The following is a 14,036-nucleotide window of genomic DNA, read 5'->3' on the forward strand; positions in this document are numbered from 1 at the left end:
GAGCCATGTGCCAAGACAATATTTTTTAATTATTGTTTGGTTGTTTTTGGTTTCAATTGTGGAATCATTGGAGAAATGATACTAGTTTAGTGGAAATTACCATAATGTGCATATGATGGTAGTTTCAATTGTGGATTGCCCCTCATATTTTGTATGATTGTGTTTGTCACATTGTACGGTTGAATTCAAGCCACCAGAAGAAGAAAGGTAGATAGTGTTTTGTAATGTTCCCGGGATTGGCTTGGATTTGCCATCTTTTAGAACTATGCAGATGTCAGACAGAAATAACTTAAGTGGGACCCACAAAGAGTGTTCAAAACTTAAAACACGTGGATTTTGTTTTCTTGTTTTCTTTTGTCTTTTCTCTTTAAAAATATTAAGTTTAAATTTTACATTTTATTTAGACAGATGATAGAAAATAAAGAAAATGAGAAGAAAAAAATTAAAAAAGAAAAATAAAAAGTAGATTGTTTTGTGTATTATTTGGATTAAAAAAATGAATAGAATTTGAATAAAAAAATAAATAAAATGAGGAAAAAATATAATAGAAAACAAATTATATTAATATCTTTATATTTTTTATTTTATTAATTAATCAAAAGATGAATTAATAATGTTACACATTTTCCTTTTATTTTATTTTTATCTTTGGGAAAAAAAAATTTAATGTGTCTCACATTATTTTTTTTATTTTTTTTTCTTCTTCATTCAAATAACAAAAAAAATTCATATTTTTATTTATTTTCTTTTTTTTCATATTTTCTTAATTCAAACAATGTGTTAAAGAATGAAAGACACTAGACATCGAAAATATTTTAATATGACAAGGTAGGCCCAAAATTAAAGAAATAAATTTATAATACTAAAAAAGATGTAGCGATGGTTTGACTTGTCGATGTTGTTAATATAGTTGCAATATTATCAAAGTGTATTCTGTATGATTTGTATGGTTAATGCGGTGGTTGTGGTATTTAAAGAATTTTAACATTTAAAATCATAACGAGGATAATTTACATGAATAAAAGATTGGAGACACATATTATATAATTGTCATATTTGGGATTTGCATACATATATGTCCTTTTCATTTTATGTAATTTGTTGCAACTAAAATCGATTTTCCAATTTACATCTATGGGTTTGGCAACTACCTTAGAGGAGGAAAAATATGTTACAACTCTTTGAAAATTTTAATTTTTGATTTGTCTAATTTTTTTTCTACAAACATAAAAGTAATTTTGTTACAAAATTACGTTTACAAAAAGTAATAATTTTTATTTTTTGTATTGTACTAACTAGCTTTTAGTCATTAATATTTAATATTTTTTTTTACTAACTTTATTTTTTATACATATTATTATATTATTTATAGAATTCTTATTATTTCTCTTTATATGAGTTTTTTTTTATTATTTATTATTTATATTTTTTATTAATTTTTTATTTGACATTATATATTTTTATAATAGTAATTTTTTCGTATTATATTTATTATTATCTTTTTATAATATAATTTATTGATCCTATTAGGTAAAATAAATTAAACAAAAAAATTTAACTATAAATAATAATAATAGTAAAAAATTATAGCGTACTAAAAAAGAATACTAAAAATATACTATATAAAAACATATAAAAAATTAAACATATATAAAAAAATACATTATAATTTAATGTCATGTTCTTTTTAATAATTTTCTATCTATAAGTGATTTTAATTAATATTATCTAAACAATATTTATTTTATCAAAATTAATTTTAGTATAAAATTGTCAAACATAAACTGTATTAATACAAATTTATTTTTACCCAAAATTAATTCTATAAAATCATTTTTATTTAAACTCTAATTTGACAAATCACAGTTTAAACCGTTTAAGGCACGTTGTGTACCAATTTTGCAAATTTCTGCTTTATCACAATGATTTGTGGAGGAGACAGCACAATTCGGTTTGAATTCTACGATTTTGTATTTTAGTAATTTGATATAAGTAAAATTAAAATAATATAAATTAGGAATAATGAGGTTAATGAAAACGATAAATAATTATATTTGATATATATTATTATCAATAAAGATTTTTATATTTCAAAAATCACAACTTTTTCTTTAATTTAAGTGTTATTTAGATGGATACAAAATTTTTTATACTAAGATGATCATTTATTTTGTTTGGCCATTATATACCTCAATTCAACCGTTTAAATGTTTAATAATGGATTCGTCGTGAATTTGAATTCTATTATAATCATTTATTTGGTTAGATAACTAACTATACCAAATTATATCAAAGTTAAGAGAAAAAATATTATATCAATATATTTAGGTCTGTTTTGAGATTTTAAAAGTAATTTTTTGAGTTTTTAACTTATGAAAAATAATAGTATTAATATTTAGTGTAATTTTTAAAATTAAATTATAATTTTTTTAAAAATTATTTAAGTATTTATAAAAAAATTAAAAAAATAACTTTTGTCATAATAAAAAACTTTGTTAAATTTAAAGAACTAAATATAATTTAAAGATGATGACTAAAACATTATAAATTGGATTAATAGCAAATTATTTGTGTGATTTGTTGTGTTTAGTGTGCAGAAAATAAATTAATCACATTTGACCTAAAAAGTATGAAAAATAAGCTTATATTGTATCTAATCCAATATTAATTCAAACAAAGCACTTATATCATATGATGAATGACAATGAAAACAAGCAATTTGAACAATAATAATAAAAAAATCTAGCCCAAAATCAAACCTAAGTCCAATTGATGGTCCACACTCAAATCCATTCACTTCACTTAGTTACTAACTAGGTAATTCAATTTCATTTGAAACACACCACACCTCACCCACCAAACCAAACTCTCTCTTCTCTCTCTTTTTCTTTCACATCACATCACGTAAACTCTGAAGCAAAAGAAAGAAAAAGAAAGCCCTAAGTTTGGGCACAATTGAAGAACAAAAAAAAAATTTCTAAATCCAAGCAAAGAAGAGAAGGTCAAAGGGACTATAGCAAAAGGAAAGATCACATCAAAAAAGTAAATCACAAAAGGAGGTTTTTACATTTGTGCTTCATTGAAGATTGCTGAAGAAATCTTATGTGTTACAAGCATCAATCTGAAAAAATGAAGAAAGTAAACATGATGGTGCTTTACTATGAATCAATGCTCAAAAATCAAACTTGGGGCCAAAGTAAGAAAAAATGGTCCAGATTCAAGAGGCAAGATAAAAAAGGTTAAAAGAGAAGATTGAATGTATGGTTGCATGTTTGATTCGATCACTGCTTCTACTCTCTCTCTCTCTCCTCTGTGAACGCCCTGCTACATCTGATTTTGGAGAAGAAATCAAATAAGGCGCTGAAGCAAGTTTCAAGCCCAGAAAGCTTCATCCCTCTATTAAAGGGATGAATGGCCAATAACTGAAGCAAGGAGTAGGAGCACAACATTTGGGTTTCCATAACTTACTGAGTTGTTTATTCTTCTCCTTCATGATTTTCATTGAGTATATTTTTTTTTCAATTTTGTCTTTCTGTGTTTCAATGTTAAAAAGTAAATTGGTGAGGTTCATATGAAAAATTCATTGAGTGGGAAAATGCAGAGAGTTAGACTTGGAGAAAAAATCATAGTTATCCCAAAAATTCTTTGTAAGTTTTTCTGTTTTATTGTCATGATCTTGAGGGGATTCCCTTACAAGTTGGGTTAGTACTTTGCGGTTGAAAAGTTAGGGTGAGTTCCTAGTAAAATTAGTTTGGGTTAGAAACTGAATTTGTCTAGGATAGGATTGGATAGAATCGTAGGGAACAAGGTAGTGAACTCGTAGTTTTTACCTCGACTCGTTAAGCTAACTCAAAATCGTAATTCGTTGAATCGTAAGATGGAACGTAAATATGACTCGTAAATTATAAAAATTTAGAAAAATTTAATAGCAAAAACTAATTTTACTGAAAATAAAATAAATTTTAAATAATAAACTAAATTACCCATAGAATTATAACTAATATATATATACCATAACAAGTCAAAAGTCACAATTCAACACAAATTCACAAATCAAAACACAAATTCACAACTCACAAGTTCACACGACACTAAAATAAATTCAAGTAGCAAATAAACTAACCAAACTACTAGAATAAACAACTAATTAACTAAAATATAAACAAGTTATTTAATAATCATTCTATTCTTCATCAGTCATAAAATCTTCACGAGTTTCACAAACTTTTGCATTACCATCTTCATCATTATCAGGAGCGGGAGGAAGAGGTCCTTGGAGAAGTTCAAACTCATCATCATCAAGATAAGGAATTGTCAAAGGATCCTTAGATGCACCAACAACTCTATTACCACTTGTTTCATCATTTAAATCAGGATCTGGAATTAGAGCATCTAAATCTTCTTCTTCTCCATCTTCGTCAGCAACAATCCACTCTTCATCAGAGTCCAACTCATCAAGACTATAGTCATAATCAAGACTTCTTCTAGTTTGTTTTTTCTTTGTTAATCTTGAGTTTGTCATCACAAACACAACATCATTCATGGTTTTAGCTTTTAAACGGTTTCTCCTTTTTGTGTGAAGCTTTCAAAAATAGATAAAAAATATTAGTCAAACAACAAAATAGAATTGAAGAATTAACAACCAAATTTATAAAAGTAAAATGCAACTTATATTTAATTACTAACCATCTCAAAAACGCTCCAATTATGTTCACATCCAGATGAACTACATGTCAAATTCAAGACACGAATTACAAATTGTTAGAGCTCTGGATGCTGATCTCCATAAGAATCCCACCATTGAACTGGAGTTTTATTATAAATTGCATTTTGAGCTACTTTACTACCAACTCTTTTCGAGTCTTAAAATCTTCAAGTTGAACATCCATCTTAATGATTTAATCTGGATTTCCTGTCATCCTTTCCATACAAACATAAAACTGCTTCTTAAGCTCATAAGCAATTTTAAAACCAGAGCTATAATGAATTTGAGGATTCAAATAATAGCCTGCAGCATGCAATGGCCTATGAAATTGGTTGCCCCATCTTGCATCAATAATATCCCAAATAGGTATATAACTAAAACATAAAAAAATTAATAAATTATTTACAAAATAAACAATATTTTTAAAATTGCATTAATTAAAAAAATAAAATAAATAAAAAATAAAATAATTAGACACTTTACTTTGTCTCAACTCCTTGAAATGCATCTCGTATTTTCTCCTTTGCACTTGTCATTTCTTCATAAATAAATTCCATTGCCAGTTTTTTTTCTGAATCCACCATACGAAGCACATGAAGAAGAGGGTAGGCAGCCCTCAAGCAAATTACCACTTCTTTCCAAAACATCTTATCTAACACCACACTTGCAATTATCTTTTCATCTTTTGTCTTTGCAAATTTACTAGAAGTCCATTGATCAGAAAGAAACATTCTTATTAAGGAACCTTTGTTGTCATTGAGACATCCCAAAGTAAGGTAAGAAGTTGCAAAACGGGTCATACCCGACCTCACCAAATCTTTTTCCTTAGTGTGGATGTGTAGTAGTGCAATAAGAGCAGTTCTAGCATATATGTAAGTAGTAATCTTTCTACTTTTGTAAATTGTGTCCTTGTGAAGTGTTACTTTTTTTTCCAAGTCTTCTAACATTAAATCAATGCAATGTGCTGCACAAGACATCCAAAACAACTTTTTCCCCTTTTTCATTAGCATTTCTCCCGCAGCTTTGTAGTTAGCCGCATTGTCGGTGACAACTTGAATGACATTTTTTTCACTAACCTCTTCAACTACATCATCTATCATTTTAAATATTTTATCAGCTGTGTTAGTAATATGAGAGGCATCAATAGATTTTAGAAAAATAGTCCCTTTAGGACTATTAACCAAAAAATTTAGGATGGTCCGTCTTCTCTTATCTATCCAACCATCAGTCATTATTGTGCAACCAACCTGCTTCCAATATACTCTATGTTTCTCTAGTGATTGTTGAACAAGCTCCACGTGTTTCTTCAAAAGAGGCACCCTTAATTCATGGTAGGATGGTGGCTTGAATCCTTGTCCATATCTTATAGCTTTCTCAAACATTCTACTATATTCCTCGCTCCTTGAAACATTAAAGGGGATGCCATTGTTGTAGAAAAAAGCACTAATGTTTAAACATACTTCCTCTCTCAAATTCTTCTTAAATATATTGTTGATTGTTGTTTGAGTACTAATGCGAGTTTTCTTGAATATGTTGCCATCTAGTTCTTTTCCCTTTCTTTTTTCACCGGTAGTGTCAACTTCTTTAGCAGCTTCCCCTGAATTTGCCCCACCCATGCTTGTTTTCTTCATCAAATTTACTTGCAACCCACTCACAACATCTCACATTTGCTTCTTAACTTCATCACTAACAGCTGTACAAGCCACAACATCTTTTTGAGTTCCTGCTAAGTGGTGTTTCAATCTATAAACTCCTCCTGAAAAAATTTTATGACAATATTTACATTGTATCTTCTTTCCATCTTCTCCAACAGATATCCCGTGCTCCTATCCTACATCAGTTCTACTTTCAAGAGCATTCTTAGAAACTTTTCTTTTACTAGCGATTCCAGCTGTACTTCCTGACTGAGAAGCTGGAATGTTAGTCGGATTTTCACTTGCATTAGCTTGAGTCGATGCCATTCCTGTTCAGAAAAAAATGAAAACAATAAATATTCAATGAATCAATTCAACAAAAAATTAATAATCCAATTTAAATAAAAATTACCAGCATAACAAAAATTCAAGAATTATATTCAATGCCACAAGTCCACAACAACAATTCAGAGATATAGATAGTTATCAAATTATTGGGATAATATAGGTGACAAATAATGAAGACATTAAGATATAAATAGTTATAACATGCATGAACTAAATATTATTGCAACAAAACCATAAAGCTCAAATAATGAATGTACACATACAATTTAATTTTATGCGTTATATAGATACATAGATAGATAGCCTTTTTTAATAAATATTATTGCATACAAACCCCACAACAATATAGTGTAGTAGTGTTTATTGTTGCACAACTATTAGTACTGTCATAGTTGTTTATGGTGAAGAATTAAAGATAGAACACATTACAATTCAGCAACTTGGTATAAGCAATTCATTGAAATGCATCAGTTGGAATGGAAGTACAATAATAACACGAGCAAGGCTTCTGAGTTGGGAAAAATAATAAGGCCAGCCATCTTGTTCTTGTCAGGGTTTATTCAAGTGAGAACACCACCACATACATGCCTTATATTTTGAGGTAAATCAACATAAAGCCAAAGGTTTAATCGTGCTAAAAGTTTATAACTCATCACTTATTTAATTATTGTTATAGTTTATTTTATCTGATAGAGAACAAAGATTATATAAGCATTACTTGGATATCTAATTCAACCAATCGTAAAATATGTATGTGCTAATGGTGGATGAATTTAAAATCCTGAGTTAAATCAAATTTAAACATTTATCTATATGCTTAATTATTATACAACAGGCACATAATCTAATGTCCTTTATTTATACAAATAAATATACACCAAAATAAGATAAATAAGAAATTCACAAGTACAGGACAATAAACAAGATTAATTAATGGTTAACAAATCTTATCAAAAATAGGTTAATAGATTGAGTTGGTTGAGAGTTGAAATATGTAAAGTTCTTTGTCTTGTCCTCCATAATGCACTAAACCAATGTTGTGAAAGTTATGGTCCCTAACTGAATTTGTGACTTCTAACCTCTAACGGCAAGGTTATATACCACATTGTCAATGGAATATGGGTTATCACTTATCATCACACAAAATTTTAACCCGATATACAAGCTTGAACATTTATAAGAAAGACTTCACTTTTCAGAGAACATGACTATCCAACTATGCAGCAACATTGAAGAAGAAAGTATAGCAACACCAGACCAGATAAGACCACTACTTCAAATTTTTCAAACTAGGAAAAATCAAATCAAAACAGTAGAAATCAAGAGGTCTAAACAAGCAGAACATAGGCAACCTATATTGATCTAAATCTTTACACTTAAATACACAATCTGAATTTAAGAGGTGTCTAATTATGTTATAACAATGAGATAATTTTATCATTCTAATCTTCTGCAGCATCATCAATTTTCTCATCCTTAGGCACAGCACGAAGGTAGAGAACATTGTTACATCTAGAAATAAAAATAATAAAACAAAACATACTTATTTTCATTCAAGAAGTTTAGTCAAACACAAATCAAACAGGCCACAACAAATTAGGATGAAAATTTGTCACATATTAACATAGAACCACAGAAGTAGCGTTTAATTATATTACTAGAGTGAGGAAGTGATATGCTTCTTCTTAACTTACCTGATGAACTAGCAGCAAAAGAGAGGGGAAGAGCAGTGACCAGCGATCCAGATTCTAATCCAGATTCCAGAGCCAAAGACAGAGAGGCAGAGTCACTGAGCCAGAGAGTCTCAATGTGTTGCAATCGCAAAGTGACGCTCACGGCCTCACACAGCCCAACCACCACCAGTCCGAGTCGATAACACCAGCGACAAACCTCACGGAGTCACGGCGAGTCGGCGATGCTCCAAATTGGGGTTTTCGGTCGCGCGAAATTCAAATTTCAGAGAAAAAAAGAGATAGAGTCAGAGATTGAGACTTGAGAGAGGTGAACATTTGAAATTTTGGCCATGGAGAATTGAAGATAAACTGTAAAAATAAGGGAGATTAAGAGATTAGAGACTGTTACTCTGCTAGGGCTCTTTTTCCATGGTCTTCTATTTAGACTGGGCCATTGGATTGGGTTGGGCTGCAATCAGAGGGCTCAGGGCCAAGGAAAAGAACTTCTTCAACCTGAAACACAACCATGCAGTAGAAGCTACGATTCCGGCGACTCTGCGATTTTCAACGGCGATTTCACACAAAGTAGCATGATTCTGAACGAGAAGCAGAACCACAACGGAAAGATGAAGTAGAAGCGCATAATCATGCGTTTCCACGAGTTTACACGCGATTCTTACTACCTTGGTAGGGAGAATTGGTGATTGTAATCTATTAAAAGATAGTGAAATTTCATCGCAATTGTGATGGAAACTGGATGTAAGCTACATTGCACTAAGTAGCTGAAATTAAGATATATTTGTGTGTTATTATTCTTTCTATTTTCTGTTTCTAATTTTGCATTAACGAAGACAAAACAAAAATATCTCCTGATTCTACTATCATGCACCTCTTTTTTATTACTCTCTTTGTACGTTACTCAGTTTTGGCTTCTACCCATCATGAGACAAAATCACATTTTTTTTAGTTTTCAATTCATTGTATCTCAATTAAATTTAAAGTTAAAAGCAAAATTAAAAAGAGGTCAAAAGTCAATCCTCTTTTTTTTAGTTTTTGATAACAATCAATTTTTTTTTCACATTTTTTAAAATAAGTATTTTTAAAATTAAAAAATTAAATATAAAATAATTTATTTATAATCTATTTTTAATATAAATATTTATTATTTAAATTATTTTTTAAAAAATTTAATTAAACTATTTATTCAAACTAACCTTATAATATGAAAATAGAGTTTAACGTTAATCGAGATATGTCATACAAATTTTTTTTATTTTTATTGGCACATATTGAAATTATTGTTAGTAAAATATTTAAACTTTTTTAATGAACTTATAGCATATAAATTAAAATTTTAAATTTTATATTTTTATAGATTTTTTATTAATAATGTTAACATATGTACTTAGTTAATCCATTTTTTAACAGCTGAATTGACATGAAAAGCTTTAATTTCTCATCGATCTCGATGGACAATAATGGTGAGTGTAGCAAGTAGGGACACTGGTGGAATGCATAGACATAGTATTAAAAAAATAGATCCTTTTCAGTGAAAAAAATTAAATAAATTAAATACTGTCAAATATTTAATTTAATTATTTATTATTATTTTTTATTTAATTTTAATTTCATTTATAAAATTAAAAATGAGAGATTACCTCTTATTATATCAAATATTTTTTTTTTTATTGAAGAGGATTCATTTTCCTTCTACTACTATAGTAGTTTCTTCCACACGAATAGTTTGGGATATTTTGCATTGTTGAGGCCATTTTCGCACAAATTCTGTTCTTTGGCACCAAAGTCTTCACTCTGAAACTCGTAATTAATAATGGAGCACATGTCCGTAGGACCCTCCAGCTGATTTAGGATCATGACTTGAGCATTAATTATAATAAAATAATAATGAGATATTTATGAACTTATGAAAAAATATTTACTTAAAATTTTACTTTTAATATTTTAAAAAAATCACAAATAAATCTTTAAAAATTTATACTTCAAATAAATTAGTTCTTATAAAAAAATAAAATAACAAATATAAATATATTATCTATAAATTAGTTTTTATACAAAACAACAACAACAACAACAACAAAAAAGCCTTGTCCCACTAAGTGGGGTCGGCTACATGAATCAAACAACGACATTGTGCTCTATCATGTATCATGTCTACAGAGAGACCGTTTACATGTAAATCTCGTTTGACCACCTCATGGATGGTCTTCTTAGGTCTTCCCTTGTCTTTCGCCCTTTATCCATCTTCCATCTCATCCACCCTCCTGACTGGATGTTCTATCGGTCTTCTTCTCACGTGTCCAAACCACCTGAGACACGATTCAACCATCTTTTCCACAATGGGTGCTACTCCAACTCTTTCCCTTATATCTTCATTCCTTATTTTATCCAATCGCGTATGACCACTCATCCATCTCAACATCTTCATCTCTGCCACACTCAGCTTATGTTCGTGCTCCTCTTTAGCCGCCCAACACTCCGTACCATACAGCATAGCCGGTCTTATAGCGGTACGATAGAATTTACCTTTAAGTTTTAAAGGCACTTTTTTGTCGCATATAAAACCAGATGCACTCCGATATTTTGACCAACCTACTTGGATCCTATGATTTACATCCTGTTCAATCTCTCCATTATCCTGTATGATGCACCCAAGATACTTAAAACTTTTAACTTTTCCTAGGATGTTTTCTCCAATCTTTACCTCTATATTGGGATTTTCCCTTCTCAGACTGAACTTACATTCTATATATTCCGTCTTGCTACGGCTTATGCGCAGACCATACACTTCTAAAGCTTCTCTCCATAACTCTAACTTCTTATTTAGGTCTTCCCTTGACTTTCCCATGAGGACGATATCATCGGCAAAAAGCATGCACCATGGCATAGGCTCTTGGATGTGCTCTGTGAGTACTTCCAAGACTAATGTAAAAATGTATGGACTTAAGGATGATCCCTGGTGTAATCCTATACCAATAGGGAATTCCTCCGTCACACCACCTTGAGTCTTCACACTAGTTGTGGCCCCATCATACATGTCTTTAATTGCCCGAATATATGCGATCCTTACAATCCTCTTTTCTAAAACCTTCCATAAGACCTCCCTTGGTACCCTATCATATGCTTTTTCCGAATCAATAAACACCATATGTAGATCCCTTTTATTACTATGATACCTCTCCATCATCCTTCTTAATAGGTATATCGCTTCAGTGGTAGATCTTCCTGGCATAAATTCAAATTGGTTCTCTGTTACTTGTGTCTCTTTTCTCAACCTCCGTTCTATCACCCTTTCCCATAACTTCATAGTATGACTCATAAGCTTAATCCCTCTATAGTTTCCGCAACTTTGTATATCCCCCTTATTCTTGTAGATAGGTACCAAGGTGCTCTTTCTCCACTCATCAGGCATCTTTCTTTGACCTTAAAATCTCATTAAAAAGCTTGGTTAACCAGTTGATGCCTTTTTCTCCAAGACCCTTCCAAACCTCAATCGGGATATTATCAGGTCCTACTGCCCTGCCATTTTTCATTTGCTTTAGAGTCTATTTTACCTCGAAGTCTCGAATCCTTCGATAGTACTCAAAGTTTTGATCTTCTTCTCTTGTGCATAATCGACCAAGGCTCGGAAGAGTCTTCTGTCCCTCATTAAATAACTCGTAGAAGTAGCTCTTCCACCTTTCATTAATCTTCTCCTCTTGAGCCAACACCTCTCCATCCTTATCCTTTATGCACTTAACCTGATCCAAATCTCTCGTTCTTCTTTCCCGACTCTTTGCGATTCTATATATACATTTTTCTCCTTCTTTCGTGTCCAAAGACTGGTAGAGACCCTCATATGCTCTTGTTTTTGCTTCACTTACAGCTACTTTTGTCTCTTTCTTAGCCGCCTTATATTTTTCCCAGTTATCTGCATTGCGGCATAAAGACCACTCTTTAAAGCATTCCCTTTTTATCTTTATCTTTTCTTGTATACTCGCATTCCACCACCAGGACTCCTTGTCTCTTGGTCCTATTCCTTTAGATTCACCAAAACTTTCTTTTTGCTGTTCTTCTAATGACTTCTGCCATCTCCCTCCACATCTCTTTCGTGCTTCCATTTCCATCCTACTTTGCCTCTTCTCCTACCCGTCTTAGGAAGCTTATTTGTTCCTCACATTTCACCCGCCACCACCTCGTCCTTGGGTTCTTCGTATGATGTCTTTTCCTCAACTTTTGCTCAACGGAAAAATCCATGACGAGCACCCTATGTTGTGTTGTCAAACTCTCTCCCGATAATTTTACAGTTAATGCAAAATTTTCGGTCGACTCCTCAACAAGAAGAAGTCGATTTGAGAGATGTCATGCCACTCTTATAGGTTATAAGATGTTCGTTCTCTTTTTAAAACATGTATTTGCGATGAGAAGATCAAAGGTTGAGGAAAAGTCCAAAATAGTTTACCCTCGGCATTGATCACCCGAAACCATGGCCTCCGTGAATACTCCCATATCCAGTCACTTCTCTCCCAACATGGCCATTAAATCTCCTCCTAAGAAAATCTTATCTCCCAAAGGTATGCCTTGAACCAAACTCTCTAGATCCTCCCAAACCTTATTTGTGTTGTTCGTCCGAACCCACTTGCGGTGCATAGGCGCTAATCACATGGAAATCACCTCCCTCCACCACAAGTTTGATAGAGATGATCCGATCTCCCACCCTCTTGACATCCATCGTCCTTCTTCCACTTATCCACAATTATTCCAACCCATTCCTATTCTTCACCTTCCTGTATACCAAAGTTTGAAACCAGAAGTATCCAACTAGCCTTTGCACCAACCCATTTCGTTTCTGTAGGCACATAATGTTAATCCTCCTTGTCATGGTGTCCACCACCTCCATAGACTTTCCTGTTAGAGTGCCTATGTTCCATGTCCCAAATCTCAACCTTCTGTCGCTTCGACCTTTACCTTTTACTTTGTAAACTAGCTTATTTACCCTCATCCGTTCACAAAAATGTGAGAACCCTTGCTCATTTAACACTACATCCGGGCACCGATGCAGCGGCTCTTGCTTTGACACCGTACTCGAGCCATACGGCGCGTTGCTTCCGGGCAACGACCTAGTTTTAGTGCAATAATGTCTTTGATTTATGTCATGGGAGTTCAACTATATTTTTATGTTGGTTGCCGAAGACCTAACACAACCTTCCTCCTTTATCCGGGCTTGGGACTGGCTATGTACCGCAAGTATAACATAGACAGAGTTTATAAATTAGGTTTTATAATTAGAATAAAAAGTTTTAATTTAAATTAATTTGTCTATATTTGTTATTTTAAAATTTTTTTATTAATATTCCTTTTAAGATTCATATATGAAATATAAATTTTTTAAGGTTTATTTATTATTTTACTCCATATTTTATTAATGCAATCACTTATTAATGTTTTTTTGACTAATCTTTGTTTAAAAAATTTATCTATTTATACAATTCTACTATTCAAGCTTACACAATTGCTTGTTGCTGTAAGAATAAAATTTTCTCGAAGCATAATTCTTTTTTATTTCAATTTAACTAGATGACCCGAACTAAGTCAAGTAAACCTTAACTAAATCTGATTGGTTTGGTTTGAATTTGTTTAAAAACAAAAATTGTACAGTGTGAAAAACATAACTTAAAA

At 31.3% G+C, this 14,036-nt stretch overlaps 1 pseudogene; it reads right to left on the minus strand.

The window, feature by feature from the left end:
- Window positions 1–4,183: 4,183 nt before the first annotated feature.
- Window positions 4,184–9,009, minus strand: LOC130965504 (uncharacterized; annotated as a pseudogene).
- Between the last annotated feature and the right edge of the window lie 5,027 nt (window positions 9,010–14,036).

Source organism: Arachis stenosperma, chromosome 3, assembly GCF_014773155.1.
Source record: "Arachis stenosperma cultivar V10309 chromosome 3, arast.V10309.gnm1.PFL2, whole genome shotgun sequence".
NCBI lineage: Eukaryota > Viridiplantae > Streptophyta > Magnoliopsida > Fabales > Fabaceae > Arachis > Arachis stenosperma.